Source organism: Neomonachus schauinslandi, chromosome 9 (assembly GCF_002201575.2).
Source record: "Neomonachus schauinslandi chromosome 9, ASM220157v2, whole genome shotgun sequence".
Lineage (NCBI taxonomy): Eukaryota > Metazoa > Chordata > Mammalia > Carnivora > Phocidae > Neomonachus > Neomonachus schauinslandi.
This window is the reverse complement of record NC_058411.1, coordinates 88,545,972-88,567,711: the sequence shown is the minus strand read 5'-3', so window position 1 is coordinate 88,567,711 and position 21,740 is coordinate 88,545,972.

Below are 21,740 nucleotides of genomic sequence, written 5' to 3'. Positions count from 1 at the left end.
GTACCTTTTAATTGTCTGTGACCTTTCAATTTTACTTCCAGTGGTTGACGAACTTGGTTTTGTAAATCTCTCAGAAGCTTGAAAACGTCTTGTCTCTACCCACCCCCCACGCCCATTTCATTTGCCAATAATTATTTTGTAAGTAGGGTTGACATGAACTCAGCTGGCCTTGTGAAATGTTTAAACTTGCACAAACAACTACATTTTTGTTCAACAAATAGCACTTTACCCAGCCAAAATTGCTTTGGACATTGCCATTACAAATACTGTTAAACTTCAGAAATCATGTTTGTAAATTAGATGAGCCAAAATAAAGGACAATTAGGTTGATACTATATTATTATACTTAAAAGTTATATACCTATAAACTGTTAGAGATTTTTAGATCCCCGCTTTGTCCACAGAATGTACTTTATTCTGATTTTAACTGTAGTTATTAGAGATATTTTGGACATGTCATTATTGCATGGTTTAAGGACCTTGTTTTTAAATGCTAGAAGGCTATTGCTGAGAGGATTAGTTTTCACATACAGAGCTGAAGACGAAGTTAGCTCCCCCTTGCCGATTTTAAATAACACTTAGTAAAAAGAAAAAAGCAACAGCAGCAAATCAATTTACTTCATTAAACGTTTTGAAACCCAGTGGATTCTCAGTACTCTGAGTTTAGGGTTAGAGAGAAACAAGAAGGCTGCGAATTGGATTCTGCAAATTTCCGTGTGTATCCATGCCTGGGCTCACTGACAGGTCTGGGTCTCAATGAAAGGTTCTGACGTTCTCACAAATGTCTGTATAAACATGAGGATCTTGTACATTTGACACCCGACATACATTTGACAGGACCTGGCAATTTCACAAAATCTGTTATTTCAGCTAACTGCTAATGAATCCAAAATGGTTTTTCTGGCACACAAAGTCATAAGCCTCTTTCTAGGACATGGGCTGTTTTGCATCCTCGAGCCAAGCCTGAATCATGACCTCTACGAGCAGGTGTCAATTTCATTTTTTACTATTGGACAGTAGAAGGTGCATTCTTTTTAAATGAATGAAGTCCTAGTAGGTAAGTAGGTCTGATTTCCTGCTAGCTCAACTCTCTGCATTCTGTCCACTCTTGTTTTCTTCCACAGAAAGTAATGTCCATTGTTACTTTGAATCTCTGTGACTATACCCGGTTCGTAAATAAATACAGCATTACCCTCTCTCTGCTCCCTTCCGCCTCTCATGGGTTGGTGGTAGTGTCAGTTAGCATGCTTCCAGCTGGCTATTTCAAGAACCTGTAGCTCAGGTTGGTAGTAAAGCAGGGCAGAGACAGCGAGACTCAGGAGAGAGGCTCAGCTCCGCAGACCTTCCCTAGTCTGCCTGAGCTGTTCCTTGCAGCTGAGTCGGGAGGTGCAGAAATCAGAAGAGGTCTGTTTCCTTTCAAAGGCAAAATTCTCTCTGGGAAGAAATTAAATCAAACCTAAATATTTCCACTCCTTCTTCTCTTGGAAGTAGAGATACTGAAAACATCCTGGTGATAATCACACATCCCATCGATCCCACCAGCCGAGGTCAGAATTCTAGCAGTCACATGCCTGTGTGGTTGTGTCTGCATGGTGAGCTCTTCTCCCGGGGGTCCCCAACGGCTCTGCTAGGGGAAAGTTTAACGGGACCTTGATAGATCAGAATTTCAAAAGCACGAAAGGCTCTTTTTGTCACCACGTGAGATCAACACTATCAGCGGTTGGCCTTTCTGTCTTCCGTGGTACCAAGATTATCCTTCAATGTCTTCACTGCACCTCTCTAGGGCAGTGTCCTGATCCAACTCCAGTGATTCTGTGCCTCAGGCAAGATTGCAAGCTCCCCGGAGGCCTGCTGCTTCCTACTCCTTCCACCGTAGCCGGCTGTCCTGTGGGTCATTCACAGCCAGCGCTGAGCCTGGGAGTGAGTCTGCTGCAGAACCAGCTCCGCGGGGAAACCGCCCTGGATCACTCCCGCTCCGGCCACGCCCACCCACGCCGGCCACGCCCACCCACGCCGGCCTCACTCCCACCGGGAGGGAACATGAAAGCCGGCGCTGCTATCCTTACAGGCTGAACTCTTGAGTCTCCAGTTGTTCTCCCAGGGTCTGTGATCCTTGGTTCGGAGCTTTGACCTTTCTTTGGCTTATATATAAGCTTCACCGAGATCGCAGTTCAGACCTGAGGTCCTGAGGAGTGCCTGGTCCAGAGGCCTGACACTGCAGAAAATCTGAGATCAGGAAGCTGTGTTCAAATCTTAATTCCCTTTCTAAGTTATTTGGCCAGGGAAACTCCTTGATGTCTCTGAGCCTCGTTTCCATCATATATATATATATATATATATATATATATTTTAATCTAATACCGCTAGTTTAAAAAGCACTTGTGAACAATGTCCCTCTGAACCTCACCTCAATCCTGGATAATTATCCTTGTGCACAATTTCAGGTGTCTTACCAAAAGTCTCTCACCTTGGGGCACCTGGGTGGTTCAGTCAGTTAAGTGTCCAACTCTTGATCTCAGCTCAGGTCTTGGTCTCAGGGTCGTGAGATCGAGCCCCACGTCGGGCTCCGCGCTGGGTGTGGAGCCTACTTAAAAAAAATAAAGTCTCTCACCTTATAGACGGAGAACTGAGACTAAAACCCCCACACCTGCATACAACATAGCATGTACTCAATTAGCTGTGCATGCCAAATGAAGAAGAAATCAAACACAGTATATGAAATCAAAACAGGAATCTACCAAGCTACAAATTCCATTTGTGATTCAAGATCTAGGCTCCCCTCTGCTCTTCCAGCAACCCAGTGAAGACAGGAGAGGTGAGCAACACCCTGCACGGCCCTCCTTCTTCCTCTTTCCTGCCCTCCCTTGACCCACCATAAACGTTCATCATGACCCTGTAACACACTGTGTCACGGGAGACTTCTGATGGCAACGACTCTGCTTTGTCCTCATAGCGCGAGGCCTGGCACACAGCGGACGCTAAATATGTGGTGGATGGATCAATGAGTGAGATTGGAGGAACTAAAAATACAAGTGAAAAAGGGCAAAACCCATGCAGAAGAACAACCCATTTCCTCTGCCTTTCCTCCTCTTCCTCTACTTCTTCTTTTACTCAACAGACACCTTTTGAACGCTTGCCTCTTGCCATTTGCATGAAAGGATGGACAAAGGATGAAGGAAGCCAGGTTCCTAGACTACTGAAACTTCGAAACAAGGGGTGACAGGGCAGCTCTCTCCCCGCTGTTCTTCAGTGAGGACATGGTTAGACTTTGCAGGCGCCTGAAGGAAGTTGGAGGGTGTAGGGGTCCCCACTCCCCACAGTCCTAGACGGCAGGTGGCAAGATAAGGTTCCCTAGTAAATTCACCTTTGACCTCTGCAAGGCCCCAGGTCTAGATCTTTATGAATCACCAAAATTAGAAACCACCATTCTAGCATCTCTCCCCCAATGTAATACCAAAAAGTGGTGATTTTTCAGTAGGGAGTTTATGGTTGGAGTTAGAGCCCCAAGTTTAAATGAAACTTACCCTGAAACCTAACACATAAAATCAGGCAGAGCTGTTTGAGTTAAAGCAGATCTAGAAAGCCTGGGGTCTCTCCACTCACTCCCTTCAAGACAATTCTTATGGAAAATTGTAACGGGAAGGTCAGGGGGCCATTTGCCAGGAACTGGTGATGCATTCTGTTACCTAATTTTAAACATTTACTATGCTTCCCACAAGTTTTTGGTTCAGAAAACCACGAAAGAAAGACCGAAGACAAAGCAAGAACCCCAGAAAAGTAGGATGTTGTTGACAATTTGAGAGTCAGAAAAAGAAACTTCAAAATACATTCCAAATAAGAACGCTCAATTATATTGCCATGTACTTCATGTGTGAGGGAATATCCAATTACAGCAGATGAGGAAAATGTGAAGAGATTATTTCAAATAAGTTTAAATGTTATGGCACATTCAATGCATGTAATAAATTCCCTATGTTGAATACAAAGAAAGAAATCCATTTTAATTCAGAAAAACAAATCAATTTCTGCCTATCTCTGCTAACTAAATGTTAAATAATATTTAAACAATATCTACTTGAAGACACCAAATTAGTCTGCCTGGAGGAGCCAGGCGTCAGTCTAACCTGCCCTAAAGTCTCCAATAGCAGTGCTTCTCAGACTTTCGTGGTCACATACACCAACTGTGGGACTTGTTAAAAGGCAGACTATGATTCTGGAAGTGTGGGGTGGGGTCTGAGAGATTCTGTATCTCTAATAAACACTCACATGATGCCCACACTTCTCCAATTCAACTTTACTTACAAAAGCAGGCGAACAGCTCACAGTTTGTAGTTTGCAATTTGAATTTTTTAAAATATCATTTATCTTGGTTACTGAGTGTTTTGGGGGCATGCAAGAAGCATGCCTCACTTACCTGGCCCTTGTCCCAGCCCTTGGTGCAGCCTGCAGACCACACTCCCCATAGTGACACCCTGGTGGACTGCCTCGTTATTTATTGTTCCTGGCCTAGGACGGATCCCGATCCACAGCTATGCCTCCCAGCCTGCCTCCACGCTACACGACCAGTTCCCATCTCACATAGGTCTTCAAAAGCCCCAAATGTCAAGAAGATCCTGGAATGTGTAATTATACATGTTGCTTCTGAAATTTTAGCTCTCCCTAAGTGAAATTCCTATCTCAGGGAAATTATTTTTAAGTTGCTTTGCTATAGTTGTAGATGTCACATTTCCTGATGGTGCACGTGGATGCACGTATGTGTGTATATGTACTCCCTTTTACAATGAAGTCCCGACATTTTAAATTTTTTCTTGAATGAGACCCATGAAAAAAGTTCGCCTCCCACTGGTTGGGCATTATTCTCCATCTGCTGTCCAGAACACACTGGTGTTACTCCCCTTTTCTTAGGGAGCTTTTGTCTGAAGAGGTTAGGAATATATTCTTATGTAAAAAGCATGCCAAACACTGTCGGATTTAAAAGCATCTTCAGTGGCATCTTCAATGGTGGAGGATAGAGCCTGATTTAAGATATGCTAAACTGTGTTGGCTCAAAATGACTTCAGATAATCCATCATTCCTTCGTTGCTCTTATTCTTTAAATATGTGTCCTCCTCTTAAAAAACACATTGACACAATTCCCAAAGTTTCAACATACCAATATGATGAGATGGTTAACCCTCATCAACTTGATATTTTATACTAGGCAGGAGTGCTTAGCAACATCCTCCAACTTGCAGATTTCATCATGCAACTCGTGTCTACAGCTCATTTATAAAAATATGAAACAAGGTCACCTCCAGCGTGGTTTCTTCACTATCTGTTTCCAAAGAGCTTAATGATTGGCCCCCCCTCCCTTCCCCATCTGGCCTCCACTCCATTGGTCACAAACCACAAATGCACTTTTATCCAAATAGATACACCCATTTACTCACATACTGAGAAACAAGTATACACAAAAATACACTTTAATGGGTGGGTCCATGGGAAGCCAAGGAAACTGGCCTGTAGGGGAGGGTCATACAGAGAAGAGAATAAAAGAGGTGTGTGATGGACTGAGTGATGGGTGGCCTACAGAGAAGATCATCAAAGATGTAGCACATGAATTAGTTTTGCTGATGTTTTAAACCAAGATGGTTTTGCCTCTTAATAAAGATTTATTGAGATTTTCTGTGTGCTTTGCACTGTGCTAGACTTCACGGTGGAGAGAGACGGGGTCTACAACATTGAGCCACTATGCAAGGGATTCACAATCTACTGACAAAATTAACACAAATGAAGCCACCACGTAGGAGAGCTTACACATACACACACACACAGGTACAGGAAATATTTGGTCCTACAGTGTCCTAAGCATTTCAGAACTATCTCAATTATGCCTCATAACCATCTTGCAAAGTGAGGTGCTATTGATTCCTTCTTACGGATGGAGAATCTGAGGCCCGGGAAGGGAAAGTCATCTTCCCAACATCACGCGGCTAACAAGTGACAGAGATGGAATTCAGTCCTAAATTTATATAACTCTGTTTTGGCCAACAAAGATCTCAGTAGTTTAACCTAATAAAAGTGTATTTCTTGCCCCAGATCTGCAAATGTGCTTGGTTGTCTGGGCTTTCATAGGAGGTTAATCTCCAGGTGGTGACTCAGGAATCCAGGCCCCTTCCATACTGAAGCTCTGCTATTTCTAGTATCTGGAAATATCAAAAGTGTCAACAAAGGGCAAGAGTAAGTGATTATGGCACATGAGATACTGTAACGGCCTCCACCCAAAAGCAATATAAATCACTTTTATTTCATTGACCGTAATTAGTTTCACAGCCCCATTAAGATGCAAAGGGGTTAGGAAATGGACTGGCTGGGTAGCCGGGTCCCAGAAACCCCCTGACCTAACGGAAGGAGAGCGGCTATCTTTGGTGGCCAGCTAGCCATCTCGGCTGCAAACTCCAGAGCCATCAAATGTCATGCTTCTGAACCATACAAGGAAGAACTAAATTATGTGGTGCTAAATCACAGCTCCTGAGAGAAGTTCAAAGAAGTGGGAGATCATAGGTTAGGGCAGAAAGAAGGGAACCCGAGGAAGGTGCTGAAAAGTGGGGATGAGGAAGACATCTCTGGCTGTGAGGAACCAGAGTGAACATGCGAAGTTGGGAAGATAAGAGCCATGTTGCCAGATGTATTCATGAGGCGCATCACAGGCAGTGACATGTATCAGAGGCTGAGCCCCCAGAGCTGAGGAAGTGCTTTTCACACAAGACAGGACATACTCTTCCGAGGGACTTCCCAAAATGTAAACGCACAGAGGCCAGGGACCACGTTTCACGTACTACATTTGGCTCTTCAGTGCCCAGAACTCGGAAATTGCTCAGAAAAGATAAATTGTGAATGTTCTATGAAGAAGGGTGGGTTTTCAAAAAATGTGCTGAGAGGTAGATAATCCAAGGTCCCAATCCCCATTGGGTCCATTCCCCTTGTCTATTATTGGGCTTTTCAGTGCCTAAAAAGAGTTGTAAATTCCTCAAATCTTGTAGCATTTATCTTTTCCACAAAAGAAGTCCTAAAATCTGGTGAGGAAGTATATAGTGGAAGTGGTGAAAGATCATTTCCATCAGAGGTGTTGGTGAAAGCTTCTTGGAGATGCAGTGGCCACACTGGGCTTTTACATCAAGAGGATATCCTGAGTGCAGACCCTGAGGTGGGCAAGAACGGGGTGGGCAGCGGTACCAGCTAGCATGCGCAGTGCAGAAAGGGAGTAGGGTCATGAGGCTGTGGTCATGGAGGGCTAGAATGCCTGCCTAGAGTGGTTTGGAATATAGTGGGTTGCTTTGGGAATACTGGGAACATTAATCCAGGAGTGTATAGGGTTGCCTGGGAAGCCTGGAAACTAACACGGTAGACCAAATCCAGAAGACTGGGACTTTCTTTCCTGATCCCTTGGCCAGTGCCCGCTTATCTCACTGGGCATTTAGGCATGAGGGCAGGGGCTGTTTGTGTCTCAGTCATTCACTGAAAGTGAAATCCTGTGGGAGTCCAGGCAGGAGCCTTCAGCAAGGTGGTGGTTTGGGGAATGGGAGGAAGGGAGTAGACTCAAGACCACAAGCGAGGCAAGACATCCTCTTGCCTGCCCTGCTGAGTGACCTAGGGAAAGTCCCTCGTCTCCTTGTCTCCGTTTTCTCACCTTTACCTGGTCCCCTCCATTTGACTACTGAAGAGAACAAGTATGGAAGAGGTTATGGAAAACTGAACTAAATGTAAAGGGGCTTGTATAAGATGTTGCTGTTAAAAGAAAGATGAAGCAAGTGTGACCAGGGCAAGTGTGACCTTGAAGTCTCTGGAATGGGTGACCACCTCTGGTGGTGGGTGCTTTGGTGGCCACAGAATCAAGGATCCCATGGGAAGATGGAAGAAATGAAAACGAACAACTGAGTTCATGATGTGTAAGTGAAATTTGCATTTCTAGAATGTGATTTCGCTCTGGAGGCTGGAAAAGAATAGTAACATATAAGAAGTAAAGCGCCTTTAAGCTTGTAAAAAGGCCATGAAAACAAAAGTTGGGGATCCCGTGAGGCAGGAAGAGGCAGCAGTTTGGGTGGTGGATCTGGGCGAGTAGATAAGCCTTTCTATGCTTCAGTTGGCACCTCCATAAGGAAGATGACATGGCAGTGCCTGAAAGCTGTCCAGGGCGACCTCCTGAGTCCCCTTGCTCCCCTATCTCCCTCCTCCAAGCCCACCCTCTGTGCTCCCAGCTCTCCGATTCTGAGAATCAATGCTTAGGATGGCCCAGCCCAAGTCACTCTCTATGCTTCTGGTTTCTCTACAGATATGGAAAGGTTCCTGGCAAGAATATGGAGCCTAAGACTTGCAAACCGGACTGGCTAAAGTGACATCTCCATCCCAGTGTGACTTAAGTGATGTGAAGCCCCTTTTGGGAGAATTGTCAGAGGATCCTGTGCTCCAAGGTTTGAATCCCAGGCTTAAGTCTTGTACATTTGGAAAGCACTTTCCAACTGCAAAGTGCAGTCGTGTGGGCATGTTCTCTCTGAGACGGAGGATGATAAACAACCCGATGAGCCCATGATCTGGCTGCTGCATGTTCCAAGGGAGGGGAGGCCTTCCTGACCATGCAAGGTGCCCCACACCCTCTCCCCTCCCTTTCTCACAGCCTTCTGACCCCCAGAGAGTGTCGGAGGAGATGAGCTAGTGCTCAAGACTCCCAACCCTGGGCGAGCTCTGGCCACCCCCTTCGCCTCCCAACCACATCCAGCTAAGAGGAAGGATGCTCCGCACTCAGATCTGTGGCTGGAACTGGAGAGTCTCCTGAGCAAATTGGGTCAGACTTCTGTGCCGGGATGGGAGATTCCTTGGAGTGACTGGGTATGTGTCAGCTGCTAAATGATTCCACTCTCTTCTCCCGGCTCCTAAGCCTCCGCCCGCCCCTCGGGGAGCCCCAGCTGCCAAGGAGCGCTGTCCTGCCCACTGGCTGCTGGGGCATGTGTGCTTAACAATAATGAGCATTGTTTCCGGAGCCCTGAAAATGTGCTGGGCAACATGCTAGCCACTTTACAAATGTAACCGACTCGCCAGCTTGGAATAGAAAATGAGGTCACGTTCTCTCAAACGTGAGCATTAAATGCCTTTGCATCCATGTTATGTCTGTGTAAGAGCTCCAAGACCCCAGGAAGTCTTCCCTCCAAAGGGTCAGTGCAGCTCAGTACTGCCTTAAAGCCTTAAACCCAAAACCTTGCCTAGCCTGCCAAGGAACCTCACTCTCTGGCTGTGTTTGCCACGGTCAGCAGTCACTGATGAGTGACTTTGATTCCACAAAGCTCCCCCTGCAGACAGCTGCTCAGTGAAATTGATGACCCGGCATGAGGTGACCCCTGCCCATTCCAGGAGTCAGATCCCTTCCAAGAGGCATTGCCAGAGATGGGAACAAGTCCGAGAGCACAGTGGCTGTCAGAACGTGCACCTGCTATGTCCCACTGTCCTCTGCCCATGTCACCTCAACTCAGGACCCTTAGACACCAAACACCAAGAGCTAGGACACAGCTCTGCTCTTTATACACAGTGCTCAGAGTTTACACATAAAGTTAGGTTTCCCAGCTCAGCCACCCACCGTACTTTCTATTGAGCTATGGTTGTCTTCCGGAAACGGTGAAGAAGGGACCACCTCTCCATAGGTAGCAACAATCCTACTCCCGGTCTCAAAATGACTAGCATGTTTTTCAGAGAGTCATCCACCTTATTCTTTGTGGCTTATCTTTTTAAATTTTCACACCTCTTTGCATTATTAGTTCTATTTCACACATGAAGAAACAGGCAGACTAACATTAAGGGAATTGCTCAAGGTCGCACAGCTAAAAAATGGCAGAACTGGGATTTGAACCCATACCCTTCTTAACAGCACCGTTCCACCTCCCTAAAAGTCAAAGTCAAGGAAAGAGGCTTCTTAAGTAGGTAAATGTGTTTCTTTGTCGAGTCCCTGGATCTGGGGGAAATCATGGGGAGGCAGCCAAGCTGAAAGCCCTTATCTGAACTCCATGGGAGGAGACAACCGCTCAAGCAGTCTGTGAGTAGCCAGGACATGGCATGCCACATGCGGGGTGTGGCGGTTGAGCACACGTGTTAGTGTTGGCCTGTGGCCTGGCCTGGCACTCTTACTAGGCCAACAGCCTGGATTAAGAAGACCCAGGAGAGTAAATATGTGAGAATCTAAAGGCATGTGTGCCAGCTATGAGCCTCTGTCCATTTCTAGGCTGGTTTTTGGCCTCAAACTCTGCACTAGCCTCCTTGGCCATAATCACCTCTGCACTGGGCCTGCAGCTTTTTTGGACAGAGGCCCTTGGGAAGAAGGGCTTTATCAGGTCTCACTTAAAAGCCATTTGGATATATGAACTTGACATTTCCAGCACCATCCCTGATCACCGTCTTCTGTCCCAATAAAGGCCTACCACAGCGAAACACTACCTGCTCCAAACAAGAAGTTCAGTTGGAAAATATTTGGACAGAAGTTAGATTTGAGTTTCAGGCAAGAGCCAAGTTGCTGATGGAGAAATCAGAGAGCAGGAGTCTATGGGTACAGAGAAGAGAAGGAGCAGGTGGCTCTGAGAGAGACCCATATTCTGGGGGAAGGGTAGAGGAATATTAACAGGAAGTAAGTGGCAAACCACCAAGCCAAAGCAAATACGGAATCCAAAGCTGCCCATATGGCTTATCCATAAGGAACACTGCCAAGAAAGAACACAGCAGGGAGGAGAAGAGGAGTGGAAGATTCACAGCACCTTGTCTAGCAGCCAACCATGGGGTCGGGGGAGCCAGCAATGCATTCTGAGCAGTAACTCAGATAGGGTATTTCTGCCCCTTAGATCTGGGTACAAGAGGCTTGAATCCTATCCCCACCCCCACCTAGATTTTTCTATGAATTCTCCTCTGCCACTTAAGCTTCTACTTTCCAGTATGTTGTGTCTGTTGTGCACCCTCTTGACCCGGATATCAAATGCAACGACCTCCCCACAGTTTCTACACACTTCTGCCCTGCCCCCTTCCAAAGTAGACTTTAAAGGATTTTGGTTTGAGGAGAGATGGAGGAGAGGATTCATCATGGTGATGTAAAGCAACTGTTAAATATGGCACAGTTTTCTTATTATATCTGCTTGCTTTGGATTTGTTCAAGGAGTGAATATTTTGCTACTACATGTGCCTCAATACATGCTATCTCTTTCATGATCGTAGGTGGATGGGGTTTTTTATATAAGCATCAGATAATAACCATAAATATGGCTAACATTTATTGAGGATGTACTATGTGCCAGGTACTATTATATATAATATACATATCGCCAAATATATATTGCCAAATACTTATTTCCTTATTGAAAATATCAAGATTTTATCAGTACACTCTCATTCATACTTCTTGCCTCTTGTAACAAGTAGTTATTTTAAGACATTCTAATTTTTTTTTAAGATTTTTTATGTATTTATTTGACAGAGAGAGACACAGTGAGAGAGGGAACACAAACAGGGGGAGTGGAAGAGGGAGAAGCAGGCTTCCCGCAGAGCAGGGAGCCCGATGTGGGGCTCGATCCCAGAACCCTGGGATCATGACCTGAGCCAAAGGCAGATGCTTAACGACTGAGCCACCCAGGTGCCCCTATTTTAAGACATTCTAACCCATACTTTCATACCCAGGCTTCATTTGGGTGATAGGAAAAGAATGAAAAATCTGTTAAAATTTCCAGCTGACCCTCAGTCTAGGTTCTATCTCCCTATGATCAGTCCTCGCCACCATTTTCACTTGTCCTTGATGCCATGTGTCATCATTGTATATAGTGTAAGTAATTATCCATGCACTTACTTGTTTAATGGCTATCTCCCCAGAGTGACCTACAGGTCCCTGAGGGCAGAGACCATATCTACTTGGTTGACCTCGGTCCTCAGAGCCAACACAAAGCCTGCCTGGTGGGCAGAAGGTGACTTTGTATTTAGTCTGTCTGTCCCACCCATCTTTGACAATGAGTCCATCTCCTCCAGAAAGTAGCCTCACAAAATAGAGACACCACTGGGTGTCTAAACAGAGGCCTCATGACCAATTGGGAGGGATGGGGCTGTGGATGGGATCCCTTCACCAGTTGTGATTTGGAGAGTCTCTGAGGCCCTTTACACTCCCAATTCCTCAGACTCGGTCTCATGGCCAGAGCTAGGACTCAAGGCAGGAAGAGTGGAAACCTATATCTGAACAGAAAGGATTTATTAAGTGACTGAAGAGTTCCTGGAAGCCATTTTCTTTCTTACTGACAAAAAAGCAATTTTTTGAAACTCGTTTTTCTGGTTGCACAGGTAAATGAGGTTCCAGGGAGTGACAAAACACAGAATCTAAACTTCTTAAGCACAAAAAAATAAAGTATTGCCAAAATGTGGCAGGCTTAAATCAAATATGCATTTTTCAGGAGTCTGTCTCCATACACTAGGCCACTAACTGTCCATGGCTCGTGACATTTTACACTCTGAAGTGAGTGTAAAAGAATTCAAGAACCTGAATTTTCAAGAAACTGTGAATTTCCCTTTATTGGAATTAGGAATAAATAACATTTCTTACTAGAATATAAAATAGTGAAACATAGTTCACATATGTTACATAAAATTATTTTTTAAAAAAAGACTTCTCTGGGAAGAGACAGAACTATGTACAATGGAAAATTGAAAATTCTCCAATTTCAAGATGAATCAGCAAATAACTTCTCCATGACAGCGACCTGGGAACCCTGCTGAACAGACAGACCTACTTTAATGGGAAATCAGCTCTATTTCCTGGCTTGCAGGAATGATTATCATTTGAAGACCTTTTCTAGGTGATATGTCTAGGTCTTTGCCTATTGAAATTTATTAGGAACAAAGCATGATATCCCGGGACAATATTTACCCACAGGAAAGGATTTGTGTCCAATGGAATGTGATTGCATCAGGCCTCCTCATCGCACCCAACCTTTCAGTCCTGGCTTTCCCACAGGGTGCAAGCTGTTTGGTGTGGCTGCCAGCTTTTAATTAGAAAATTTCTTTTTCTTTTTTTTTTTTAAGATTTTATTTTTAATCTCTACACCCAACGTGGGGCTCAAACTTACAATACTGAGATCAAGAGTCACACGCTCTATGGACCGAGCCCACCAGGCGCCATATTTGCAGGAAAATCATCAACACCTGGTTTCATGCTTACACATCCCCAACCTCCCCACCCCAAAAATATTAATTTCCCCTTGCTCCATAGGGAAATGCTTTTGCCAAGCATTCCTAATCCTTTGCAACTTATTCCTTCAAAGAAGGGAGGTAGGGAAGGCAAAAGAAAAAGAATGGAGAGAAGAGATGGTAAGTTCTCTCCTTTCAGCTCTGGTCATCCAACTAATTTTGGTATTTCCTGGTGCTTACTTTGATGACCCCTCATTTCTGAGATGACAAACACTGCCCAATATGTAAATTACCTGTATGTTCTTAACTGATGGAACAGACACTCTCTCTTCCCAGTGGAACTGGACATAGAGATTGAGTAATTAAGGGTTTGAGATCCTGAGGCAGTGGCACCAACCTTCGTTTAGTAATTCCCTATCTTTCTCCTAACTCTGAATCCATATAGTTATCACAAATTTTATTCAGCTCAAAATTAATTTTCCTATAAAAATGACATAAATGATGGGCAATACCTCATTTTCTGCAATGAGAACAGGATCACCTCGAGTTGAAAAGAGGTTTTCTGCCCAGAGCTAACCAGCCAGAGATACTTTTACATGTCTTGGTCCCCTTCCATCTGTCTGTCCAGCAGCTCTTTTTCTGGGAATAGCAATGCCCTCGGGGAAACTGCCTCTCCACTTCTCTACCCAGGTAGATCTTATTGGGACGGAGAGGTTGGATCCACCTGGGGGTTCTGATACCCTGAGAAGTTGTTGTCATGTTTCTCTAGCAGGATGTCCAGTGAAGCATAACTTGAATATATTTTTAGCAAGATAAACTGCCAACAGTTTTTATGCTGAGGTAGATGCAGAAAGTCACCCTAGGACAGATGATCCTTGATGTTTCCCTGTAACACTTGAATGGTCTCAGTTAAGCAGACTCAGCTGCTCTCCAGGGAGAGGGGTATGTTACACACACATGTCTCAGAACTATTGAGATGCATATGGGTTCAGCATGGGGTCGGAATGGTCCTAACAGACATTCACTGGGACATCAAGAGCCCCAAAGAGGAACTCCTAGTGCAGGAAGGAGTCTGGATCAGTAAACAGGGCTACTGTTTTGTATGAAGAACTAGTTCCAGGAGTATAGCTGGGGTTACAGTTTTACTGGTTCCTCCCAGACCAGCCACGCTGGTGTGGTTGCTATGTTTGGGAAGCAATAGCTGATCCTCTGCATATAACCAAAGAGAGCCTAAACCTTGAAGCCTAAGGTTGAGGTGTATCCAGAGCCAGTACAGGGCTCATGAGGGGCTTGTGATCACAGTAGACAAGAACACAATGGGCTCCTGCTAATATGGGTAGGTGGAGAAGGTCATCAAACAATTAACTAGAAAAATAAAAATGTAGAGGCCTGGTCTCTATCTAAATTGGCAAAATGGGTTGCACTGGCGACATTTTCTACACTCACCTTTACACCTAAGTATTCACTCAAAAGTTCTTTTTTTTAAAAAAAAAAGATTCACTCTTCTGTCAATGGTGCAAGAATTGGAAAAGAGAGGGTGCCTTCATAGGAAGGGCTTATCAGCCAGGAGTTACTTGCAGTAGGACACTGAATGCACGTGACTAGGAAGTGTTTATACACTTCAAGTATTGTCTGTTCTTTCGGGGTTAAGGCTGAGTCATCTTCATTTCTATTTCAGTGGAGACATACTCTATAAATGAGAAATTGAGACCTAGAAGGATGAAACACCTGAAATCAAAACTGAACAAGTTCGTGATACTTCATGGTATTCGTGTTCTAACAGCGGGCTTCATGAACTTGAATCCTAAAACTTAACTAAAACTAAACCAAATCCTAATCCTAAAACCCCTGGTTCAATTCCCAGCTTGACCACTTACTGGTTGTGAGACTTTGGGAATGTTACTTAAACTCTCTGTGCCCCTCTTCTTCATATAGGGATAATCACAGTACCTGTTTCACAGGCCTGTACCAAGGATGAAATGAGTGAAACATAAAATTCCGAGAACCGTGGCTGACACCCAGCAAGCAATCAGTAAAGGTGAGCCAATATTATTACTACCAAACACAGTCGCCTCCACAAGGTAAATAACCCATTCAAACTGCGGCATCCACGGTGCGGATCCAACAGAAAGCGGAGGCCAACCAGTCATCCATCACCAACCCAAAAGGTGCCTTTGGTTTCTGACCCCAGTAATTGAGGACATGAGTTACTCCAGACAGTCCTGACCAGAAGTGGCTGATGGTTCTTCTCCGAAGCTCAGGAAGGGAGGAGGATGAGGAGGTGGGAAAGGGGAGGAGGCTGAACATTTTCCTTTTCTTACCTTAACAACTCTAACTGACTAAGGGTAGGAAGGGAATGGCAAGAGAGTGTAAAAATGCTTTCTGGAAGGTTCACATTAACTTGTACTTTTAACTCCACTGCGGCTGATTAGTTCATGGGAAAAAATGACAAAAAGGAATAAAAACCTGACCAGGAATCCAGTATCAACAGTTTGCAGCCATAGTAACCAAGAAAGTGCAACTCATGAATTGAAAAAAGAAGAAAAAAGTGTGTGTGTGAGAGTGTGTCATCAGGAAGATGTCAGGAAATGGTTACCGAGTGAAGAATGTCTTTAACCCCTGGTGGCTTAGCAGGCCAGCTCTGGGGAGGTCATGTGCACCCCGGCTAACATGGACATCAAGGGGTGTCAAACAAGTTCTAAACTCTATTTAATAGTTTCCAACTCAGCTGTAAAAATTCACTCAAGGACAGAATGACATAAAAATTCTCCGCCTGGGGCACCTGGGTGGCTCAGTGTTAAGTGTGTCTGCCTTTGGCTCGGGTCATGATCCCAGGGTCCTGGGATCGAGTCCCGAGTCAGGCTCCCTGCTTGGCGGGAGGCCTCCTTCTCCCTCTCCCACTCGCCCTGCTTGTGTTCCTGCTCTTGCTGTCTCTCTGTCAAATAAATAAAATCTTAAAAAAAAAAAAATTCTCCACCTAACAAGAATTTCTTGATTTTTCTTTCTTTTTTTTTGGTTTAAATCAAATTTGGTTTGCATTAGTTCAGCCCAGCTTCATTGCAGAAAGACAATAGGGTGTGGGGCTCCTCCTATGTTTCCACAGCTAGCTGTGGAATGACTCGGAGCTGCCTTGCAAATACAAGTCTGGATAAAGTACAACAACCCAGGGCTCATAATCACACCCCATCTCCTTCACCTTTGGGATATAAGTCATCGGTTTCTTATTTGTGTAGACAGGCCCCAGCAATGTAGGGTCCAGGATGCTGGAAAGAAGTCTGAGCAAGTGTCAGTGGTTTGGAGGGCCTGGGGCAATCACCCAGATGGGAGTTATGGGCAACTTAGAAGCCATCTGATTATCAAATTTGGAGCTGAAAGCATTTTAAGGACCATCTAGTCCAATGAGCCATATGATGCTTGAATTTTCCTTTTCCTTCCCTTGGGGCCAGAGGAGGTTCATCCCATGCTCAGAACACACCCTTGAGAAGGAACTCCCCTCACCATGGGACAATCCATATAGTTTTGACTGCAAAGGACTCTTAAATTGAGCAGAAATCTTTCTCCTTCCAAATTACCACTCACAGCCCATTAAAGCAAATCAAATATTAAGATATTTGAGGATGAACAGCTATTTGTCCTCAGAAGACTTTTCTAGTCGGAACATAAAGAGTTGATGATCATTCTACATTTAGCTCTTCTCCTCTCACACCCCCAGAGGACCTCTTAAAATATAGTCCCCTCAATGAACACAATACTCAATGAATATTCTGTCCAGGGAAAAGAAGTAACCCCATTATTAGCTCCATCATACTGAGATTTTACTATTATCAATGTAGCCCCATATTTACATAATTCTAACAGTCTAATGATATTTTGGACTCATAATGAATTTACTTCCCACTGAAATTTGTGTGATAGGCAAATTAATGATACTTTTCATCATCAGCTGCCAATTCTGCTCTATTCCCCAGGCACTTGGGAGGAGTACATGTCCCCACCCCTTGAAGTTAGCTGACCATGTGACCATCTTTGACCAATGAAAAATAAGCAGAGGTCCCATAGGTCAATTCAAAGTTGAGATATTCAAGTACTCATTCTCAACATCCCAGTCCTCTTTTTCCCGTCACAGCAATTGTCAATGCATGTGTTGATTAGGAAGTGTCATGGATTGAATCAAGCTGGAATGCTCAGCCAACACACGGAGGACAGATGCTCTGGCACATTGCCTGGACATGCAGCACACTTGACTAAAAAACAAACTTTTGTTGCATTATGCACATGATTTGGGGGTTATTTGTTATTGCAATATAAACTAAACTTTCCTGACTCAATGTATAAGTTATTTTTCATAAGTAGAATCAGATTTCCAATCCCACACATACCCCTACACTACCTTTTCATATTTTAATAACTGCTTTTGAGGTCTCTGATTTGGGACCTTATATTTGCATTTTTTCTCATGAATTAATTATTTTAGCCCAATGGCCAGTTCGGTTACAATTTTTTTTTTTTAATTTTGATTCCATCAAAGGTATGCACTCTTTCTACTACCTCCTTTACATTTGAAACTGTTAAGAATATATTTAAAGACTGGAAAGAAGACATTTCTGATGACATGCTTTTCTTAGCTCTCCACCCTCTAGTCTCACAATAATGTTCAAGCCTAATGAAGTCAGTTCTGGGCTCTCTTAACTGAGTGTAGAGGTTTTAAAAAAGTCACTGGGGGACCAGTAACCATTGGAGATCTTGTTTTTAGCTCGATGAGATCTCAGTTCCCATAAGAAAAACAAGACATAACTATGGGGAAAATATATATGATTGCTTCACTTCATTCAACTACAAAATCATTCCCTTTTGACTATTACTCTTCTCAAGAGTCAAAAACATAGACTTGTGAAAAATTCAGGCTGAAATCAGGTTGCTTACATTGAGAGACAGCTCCAGCCACATCCCTGCGGCTGACATTGCCAATGGCCATCCCCCAACTGCTTTCACGTTAATCAAACCCTGACTTTGTTCAGGTAGCAAAGGTGCATGGACTTTAGGAAGTACAGGCCACTTCCTCCACACCGATTATGGGGATTATATTTCCCTTTGCCAGTCATCACTTTGGGAATAGTCATATAACACAATTCTGGCCGTTGAGATGAAGGTAAAGGCTGCAGAGAGGTTTCTGGGAAATTTTTTCTCACTCTTAAAAAGAGGCACAGTGAAGGAGGGTTCTCTCTTCCAGCCTTAAACATGGATGTGTGAGAATATGATGCTTAGAGCTGCCTCCACCATCTCTCACCATTAGGGGATAAGCATGAGGACAAAAACTAATGCTGTTAGCCTGGCAGGTCAAAGATGGAAAGAACTAGAGACTTTATTACATAGTTGGGTGCTGAATTCACTGGTCCAGGAACTGCCTCACCACTAGACTTATATGACATAATCTCTTTACACTTAAGCCATGTTGATTGAGTAGGTCTTTTGTTGCTTGTCCTCAAAAGGATCCTGACTGATACTATCATTTAGAAGTATTTCATTATAGGGGCACCTGGGTGCCTCAGTCAGTTAAGCGTCTGCCTTCGGCTCAGGTCATGATCCCAGGGTCCTGGGATCGAGCCCCACATCGGGCTCCCTGCTCAGCAGGAAGCCTGCTTCTCCCTCTGCTCTGTTCCCCCAGCTTGTGCTCTCTCTCAAATAAATAAATAAAATCTTTTTTTTTTTAATTTTTATTTATTTGAGACAGAATGAGAGAGAAACCACATGAGAGGGGGGAGGGTCAGAGGGACAAGAAGACTCCCTGCCGAGCAGGGAGCCCGATGCGGGACTCAATCCAGGAACTCCAGGACCATGACCTGAGCCGAAGGCAGTCGCCCAACCAACTGAGCCACCCAGGCGCCCATAAATAAAATCTTTTTAAAAAAATAAAAAAAAGTATTTCATTATAAACATCATTATGCTGTTTTATTAAAAGTAGAATCATTATAGGAGGAGGAGGGGTAAGAGGAGAAAGAGAAGGGGAGAGGAAGAAAAGGAAGGGGGAAGAAGAGAAGAGGAGGGGAGGAGGGGGAGGGGGAGGGGGAGGAGCAGCAGTACCAGTAGTAGTAGCAGTAATAATACTGTCTTACAAGTATGAGAACCTGCTTTGTGTGCGGTACGATGAGAAGCATTTTAGAGAGTTTATTCTAAAATTCAAGACCATACTTTTACTCTTCCAATTTGAGGCCATAACTCATCCATTCTGGGCTCACCATGTCACTCTATTCCCTTTATACCTGGACCCTGACATTCAGAGAAACCAAAAAATTGGGTCACCATTTGTGCAATTTGCCTCTAGTCTCCGTCCGTTCACAGAGAAGGTGCAATGATGCCCTTTCTGCATCCCACTGGGGCTGTCACTGTGTAGTTGCTACCCCAGGATCTGCTACTTAGGTGTCTGATGGAGGAAGATGGGACACAATGGCAATACTATTCTTCATGGTCACCTCATGTGTCCCAGATGCTCACAGAGCTATTAGTTGGGAGGCGTCTCAGAGCAGGGCGTGACCAACAAGGGACTCAGTCAGTGGATATCCGGCTCTCAGATGGTCCTTGCTGGCACTGACAGACATTAGTGAGGCTCTGATGATGGACAAGACACAATGGCGCATTTGCTGAAAAGAACTCAGTTATTAAAAACATGGGTTCAGAAGTTAGAGGACTACAGTCTCAAGATTCACTATCAGCCTTGCCACTTGCTAGCTCTGTCAGAGGGGTTGCATTACCTCCCTAAAATACCTTAGGGTATCTGATGCTTGCTTTCCTCACCTATAAAATAAATGTGCCTGACACCTAGTAAAGGCTCAATAAATCATAGTTATTATTATTCACTCTCCTATCCACAAAGAAAATATACAAACATGCTGCCATGGTCATGTTAAGAAAAACCTTCCCTAGTCTATCTTTGTCTAACCACAAAAGTAAAGACTAAATTCTGATTACTGCATCTAGCTATGCCCGAAGATAGATGATCTCTGGATGTACAGTTCCTTCTTTAAGGGTATTTGAACTGGGTTTCTGTCACTTATAGCCAAGATACCTGACCAACACAGCATTAGTTAGGTTCAAGCTCAAGTCCTTCCTCTACAAGGTTTCCCAACACTTCAATACACAACCTTTTCTAATTTCTGTATGTGCATTTCAGTAATTACCCCTATTTCACTTGGCTTCGTGACTTAACCATATCATGTGCATATCGGGTTTTTCCAACATGTTTTTAAGCTTCTCAAGGCAAAAGCATTGTACTCTTATTTTTTGCCACAAAACCAGGTACAATTCTGGACACATACCAGATCCACAATAAACACACAAAGTAGTGTGAGAATATCAGCAAGGGAGTTTTCACTGGAAACTAAGCCAGGTTCCCTGCCGAGGTCAGGTATTTCTGAGCCTGCCTGGTAACCTGGCAGGATGAATCTTCCAGGAAAGGACCACCCTAAAAGAAGACTGAGTCAGGTACAAGCTCTGTCCAGCAAAAATGCTTCAGTCATTATAGAGACAAAGGGAATCTAAGCATAAAGTACTTATGCTGAGAACATCAGACAGTGCTGTCAAGGGGCCATTTTAGGACAGTGCAGCCTCCCAATGGCGAGGGGGAGTGGTCACCTTCAAGGTGCTGTAGACTCAATGTTTGTATCCCCCCCCATTCATATGTTGAAACTTAATCCCCACTGCGATGGTATGCGGAGGTGGGGCCTTTGGGAGGGCTCCCCCCTCGTGAAAGCGATTAGTGCCCTTATAAAGGAGACCTCGGAATGCTTCCTTGCCCCTTTCTCCGTATGGGAACAGAGCGAGAAGATGGCCAACTAGGAGTCAGGCCCTCAGGAAACACTGAATCTGCCAGTGCCTTCATCTTGGACTTCCCAGCCTCCAGAACTGTGAAACACAAATGTTTGTTGTTCATAAACCACCACGTCTACAGTATTCGGTGATAGCAGCCAAATGGACTAAGACACGAGGCCAGCTTCAACACAGGTGGTTAGCAAGGCTCCTAACACGGGGCACAGAGATCCTGGCGGTGGCGTGGGCGCTCACAAGCCCCATGCTGATGGGACACAGCTGGAGGACAAGCCCTGGCATCTGGTCAGTGATAAAAATCTTGTCACTCAGAGGGAGCCATTCAAGACATTCTTTGAGGTTTCCCAGAAATGTTAGGGACACTCTTCTGGAGTCTGAACACTGTACATTGCACAGCGTCTTGTGGTACCCTCAAATGTCATTTTCTAGGGAAACATGAATTGCACTTGCAAATTGAGTTGTCAAGGGCAAGACTCCCGTACCATGGCCAGACCACCATTTGGCTGTGGAGGAGCAGTTGAAGCAGACCTGCCCTCTTGCTACTCAGGCACGTCCTGCTCTCTGGCCGAGCTCTCACCCTGGCCGCTTTTCCTCCAAGTGGCTCCCAGATTGGCAGGAACTCCATCGCACTGGGATTCCACCTACCCGGTTGCCCCTGCCCCTGGGAGGCCCCATAGTCATATATTACTTTTTGGCTCCAATTCTGTTTAATTTTTTGAAACTGGATTCCTACTTGTGTCTGCATA